The sequence below is a fragment of the Nannospalax galili genome, unplaced genomic scaffold, assembly GCF_000622305.1.
Source record: "Nannospalax galili isolate Female #2095 unplaced genomic scaffold, S.galili_v1.0 scaffold293, whole genome shotgun sequence".
Taxonomy (NCBI): Eukaryota; Metazoa; Chordata; class Mammalia; order Rodentia; family Spalacidae; genus Nannospalax; species Nannospalax galili.
Window position 1 is genome coordinate 3,471,842 of NW_008337147.1, and position 6,134 is coordinate 3,477,975.

The window sequence follows — 6,134 nt, forward strand, 5'->3', positions numbered from 1 at the left end:
AAAGAAATCAAAGAACTGAAGGAAGATAGGGATAAATGTCTGAATGAATTCGGAAAAGAGAAATATTGAAGAATACTGAGGCTGAAATGAAGAAGGAAGTGAAACACTCAGTAAGCCAATTAGAAATGACAGGAGAAAGCCTCACCAATAGGATGAACAAGATGGAAAACAGAGTATCAAGATTGGAAGATAAAGTGGATGAACTGGACCACTCAAGCAAAGATTATGAAAAATTTAAGAAATCACAAGAATGGAATATGCAGGAATTGAGTGATACCATAAAAAGACCAAACTTGCGAATCATAGGCATACAAGAAGGAGAAGAATCCCAAGACAATGGCATGGACCAGATCTTCAAAAGAATTGTGGAAGAAAATTTCCCAAACTTAAGGAAAGATATGCCCATACAAATACAAGAAGCATACAGAACACCAAACAAACAGGATCAGAACAGAAACTCTCCACGGCACATCGTAGTAAAAACACTGCACCTACAAAACAAAAAGACAATTCTGAAAGCTGCAAAAGAGAAACAAGTCAAATATAAAGGAAAACCCATTAGGATTCCAGCTGACTTTTCAGTGCAAAATATGAAAGCCAGAAGAGCCTGGACCAAAGTATTCCCAGTTTTAAATGATCACAGATGCCAACCAAGATTACTGTACCCAGCCAAAATGTCTATTATAGTCAAAGAGGAAAGAAAAATCTACCATGACATAAATAGGCTGAAGGAATTCATGTCCACAAAACCAGCCCTTCAGAGAATTCTGGAAACAATACAAAGGGCTGAAGAAAGGAATTTCTATACCCAAAGGATTTCGGAAAGAAATCCAATGAAGGTATAACTGTGAAAAAGTACAGCTGTAGCAAGAATGTTAACAGAAATAAAAAATGAAAGCATTCAATACTCATCTTTCATTAATAACTTTAAACATTAATGGACTGAACTTCCCAGTCAAAAGACCTACAGACTATGTGAATATATTAAGAAACAAAACCCATTTTTTTTTGTTTTCTGCAAGAAACTCATCTTACTTTTAAGGACAGACACTATCTCAAAGTGAAAATATTGGGAAAAAAATTTCCAAACAAATAGCACTAAGAAAAAAGCAGGTGTAGCAACTCTAATATCTGACAAAATAGGCTTTAAACTAAAACTAATCAAAAGAGATAAAGAGGGCCACTTCATTCTGATCAAAGGAACAATGAATGAAGAAGATAATACAATCATGAACATATATTCAACAAACTCTGGTGCACCCAATCATAAAAACAATTCTACAGGACGTTAAGACCCAGATTAACCCCAACTCATTAATAGTAGTCTACTTCAACACTCCACTGTCTCCATTAGATAGGTCAACAGGCAGAGAGTTACCAGAGAAACATCTGAATTAAACCATACCATATATCAAATGGACTTAACAGACATCTACCGATTATTCCACCCACGCATCAAAGGACATACTTTCTACTCAGCACCCCATGGAACCTTCTCCAAAATTGACCATATACTGGGGCAAAAAACAAACCTCAACAAATACAAAAAGATTGAAATAATTTTATGCATTCTATCAGACCAAAATGCAAAAAAGCTTACAATCAACACTCGAAGAAGCCCTAATCACCACATGAACACATGGAGATTAAACAACACACTCCTGATTAAAAAAAATCAGAAAGAGCACATTACAGATGACTTAAGAGTACAACTCAAGACTCTGGAAAGACAAGAACAAACCAACCCCAAACCTAGTAGATGAGAAGAAATAACAAAAATCAGAGCAGAAATCAAAGAAATAGAAACAAAGAAAACAATACAAAGAAAATCATCAATGAATCTAAGAGCTGGTTCTTTGAAAGGTTAAACAAGATAGACCCTTAACCCAGCAGACAAGAAGAAATAACAAAAATCAGGGCAGAAATTAATGAAATTGAAACAAAGAAAACAATAGAAAAAATCAACAATTCCAAGAGCTCGTTCTTTGAAAAGATAAACAATATCGACAGACCTCTAGCCCAGTTAACCAAAAGGAAGAAAGAGCAATTCCAAATCAACAAAATCAGAGATGAAAGGGGAAACATCACAACAGACACCAGAAAGATACAAAACATTATAAGGGAATACCTTAAAAACATATATGCTACTAAATTTGAAAACCTAAAAGAAATGGATGAATATCTAACGGCATGGGAACCACCAAAACTAAACCAAGAAGAGATTAACAGCTTAAACAGACCCATAACACAAAAAGAAATTGAAAGAGTAAAACAAAACCTCCCAACTAAAAGAAGCCCAGGACCAGATGGATTTACAGCAGAATTCTATCAGATATTTAAAGAACATCCACATCCAATACTACTTAATTTATTCAAAAAGATAGAAATAGAGGGAGAAATTCCAAATTCCTTCTATGAAGCCAGCATCACTCTAATACCAAAGCCAGGTAAAGATACAAAGGAACACTGTGAGTTCAAGGCTAGCCTTGTCTACATAGTGAGTTCCAGGACAGCTTGGGCTACAGGGAGACCCTTTCTCAAATACCTCCCCCCATCAAAGAGATCATCCACCATGATCAAGTTAGCTTTATCCAAGAGATGCAGGGATGGTTTAATATACATAAGTCAATAAATGTCATAAATCATATAAATGGACTCAAAGACAAGAACCATCTCAATAGATGCAGAGAAGGCCTTTGACAAAATACAACATGCATTTATTTTCAAAGTCCTAGAGGGATTTGGACTGGAGGGAACATAACTAAACATAATTAAAGTGATATATAACAAACCCACAGCCAACATCATTCTAAATGGAGAAAAAATGGAAGCATTCCCATTGAAATCAGGAACCAGACAAGGCTGTCCACTCTCCCAACTTCTCTTTACAATAGTACTTGAAACTCTTACAAGAGCAATAAGACAAGAGAAGGAAATTAAAGGAGTAACAATTGGAAAAGAAGAGCTCAAATTATCCCTTTTTGCAGATGATATGGTATTATATCTAAGGGACCCCAAAAATTCCACCTGAAAACTCCTAGAAATTATTAACACATTCAGTAAAATGTCAGGTTACAAAATTAACCTACAAAAGTCTATAGTCTTTCCATATGCCAATAACAACTAATCAGAGAAAGAGCACGTGGAAACACTCCCGTTCACAATAGCTGCAAAAATATTAAAATATCTCAGAGTAAACCTGACCAAAGACATTAAAGAGCTCTACAAGGAAAATTTTAACTCTTTAAAGAAAGAAATTGAGGAAGACATCAGAAGATGAAGGAATCCCATGCTCATGATTTAGAAGAATTAATATTTTGAAAATGACCATCATACCAAAACTCATATATAGATTCAACACAATGCCACTCAATAGCCACACGACGTTTTTCACAGAATTGGAAAAAAAAACTATCCTAAGATTCATATGGAAGCACAAAAGACCTTGGATAGCCAAAACAACCCTGAGCACTAAGAGCAATGCTGGGGGGATTACTATACCAGATTTTCAAGCTGTATTACAGAGCTATAGTCATAAAAACAGTATGGTACTGGCACAAAAATAGACCCATAGACAAATTGAATAAAATTGAAGATCCGAATATGAGTAAATGCAATTTCAGCCACCTGATATTTGACAAACGTGCCAAGAACATTAACTGGAGGAAAGAGAGCATGTTCAGCAAATGGTGAGGGCAAAACTGGATCTCCACTTGTAGAAGAATGAAACTAAACCCCTATCTTTCACCCTGCACAAAAGTCAATTCCAAATGGCTCAAGGACCTTAATGTAAAGCCTAAAACTCTGAAACTATTAGAAGAAAACTTTCTAAATAACCTACAAGATATAGGCATAGGAAATGATTTCTAAATCAGACATCAATTGCAGAGGAAACAAGGGCAAGAATTAACAAATGGGACCTCATTAAACTAAAAAGCTTCTGTATATCATAGGATACAACCAAGGAAACACACAGAAAGCCCACAGAATGTGAGAAAATCTTCACCAGCAGCACATCTGACAGAGGTTTACTAACCAGAACTGATAACAAATTAAAAAAATAGAAAACCAAGACAAGAAGCAATCCAATTAAAAGATGGGCTAAGGAACTGAACAGAGAGCTCTCAAAAGAAGAAGTAAAGATGTCTATGAAGCATCTTAAGATGTTCAACATCCCTAATAATTAGGGAAATGCAAATTAAAACCACTTTAAGGTTCCACCTTTTCCCAGTCAGACTGGCTACGATCAAGAAAACAAATGATACCAAATGCTGGAGAGGATGTGGGGAAAGGAAAACACTCATGCACTGCTGGTGGGGCTGCAAACTGGTTCAACCCATATGGAAAGCAGTGTGGAAAACTCTTAAAAAACTACAAATGAACATACCATTTGACCAAGTTATACCACTCCTTGGCATATAACCAAAGAACTGATCCCATTGCAAAGACACTTGTACGTTCATGTTTGTTGTTGCTATCTTTACAATAGCTAAGGTATGGAAGCAACCTAAGTGTCCATCAATTGATGAGTGGATAATGAAAATGCGGTTCATTTATACGATGGAGTTTTACTCAGCAGTAAAGAAAGATGAAATGAAGAAATTTGCGGGTAAACGGATGGAACTAGAAACTATTATACTAAGTGAAGTAACACAGACTCAGAAAAAATAATCGACATATGTTCTCCCTCATATGTGGATCCTAGAACCAGACTCTGATAAATAAGTATGCAACCAGACATAACTACAGAAACCAGCATAATGGAAAGGAAACATGGAGGTAAAGGAAAAGAAATAACCTAAAAGAGAAAAAAAGTAGGAAACAGGCCTTAATAAGGGAGATATGGATAAAAATTGGGTTTGTTTAAGGGTGGGAGGAGGGAACGGTACATGAGGAACTTAGGGCATAAAGGGAAAGAAGGAGCTCAAGAGAGGTAGGACCACAGGCAAAGGGTATTACTATGGGAGAATGGGGGGGGCAATGGGGGCACCTTAAGAAGGAAAACCATGATGGAGGGGTGAGACAATGTGAGAGATAAACAATGCCCAGTTACCTTTGAAAAAAACAGTGAGAACCATATTACTCCTATAATCTGCTGACAAATTATACATAGCAGACCAAGTAATATATGTCTAGGTAAGGATTATCTGAGAACAACTGGTCTTTGCCTAACATTTATCTACATGACACACAGTAATTAAAAATACCACACTGGTGGAACTACCCTCCTTGGGTGTTTAACAGACATACTTTGAGGACTATAATAGTTTGGTCAAGGGACATAAAGGACAGTTTTTGCTTCTCGCCCTCCTAGGTCAACTAGTTCCAGAGGACTATGAGCATCTCTCAAAATGTCCTATAATGGTGGTGGGTCACCTGTCATTTTGATCAAGGAGGCCAAGGAGACCCCACCAGATGGAACTGAACTAGTGTCCAGTCTATAAAGTGGAGGGTCAACACAGAGGAATCATTTCCTCCATGCTTCTAAGTGACATCAACCATGATCGAGCAGGACCTTTGACTTATCTTCACATAGGTGGAACTGGTAAAAGGAAGGAGGCAGGGCCTCCTCCCAAACCCATATGACCCCTGAGGAACAGATCCTTAAACTACCTTAAGGTTAAAAATAAATTGGTTTATCTGGACCAACTGTGTGGCCTTAAACACCCCAAAGAAAAGTATAACCAAAGATTAAAGGGGCCAATATAATTTCATAAGAGACCATATGTATAGCTAAAGGCTACAAAGCAAGGAACAATGCCAGACAGGTGATACGTCCTTCTGAATTGTTGGCCAGGTTGGCCAAAGGGATTCTCAGATTGTAACCCAGCATAGAACTGGGAAAATCAACAGCAGACCCCAATCTTATTCAGAGGAATATTGACAACTGAGTACTGCTAGATAAGGAACAGCTGACCCTCCTAAAACAAAGACCTCTAAGTAGGCTGACTAGATTCACCAGAAGGACAAGTAGTGGGGAATGGCTGGGGTGCTGCCAACACAGCAGTCAGTAGCATGGATATCAGAGTATAAGGGCTTTAGTGGGGGGAGTGAGGCTATGGGAGGGTGTTACCTGGGAAGTGGGTCTATAAAAAAATTCTTCAAAGCATAAAAATTTGCTCCTTAATAACTAG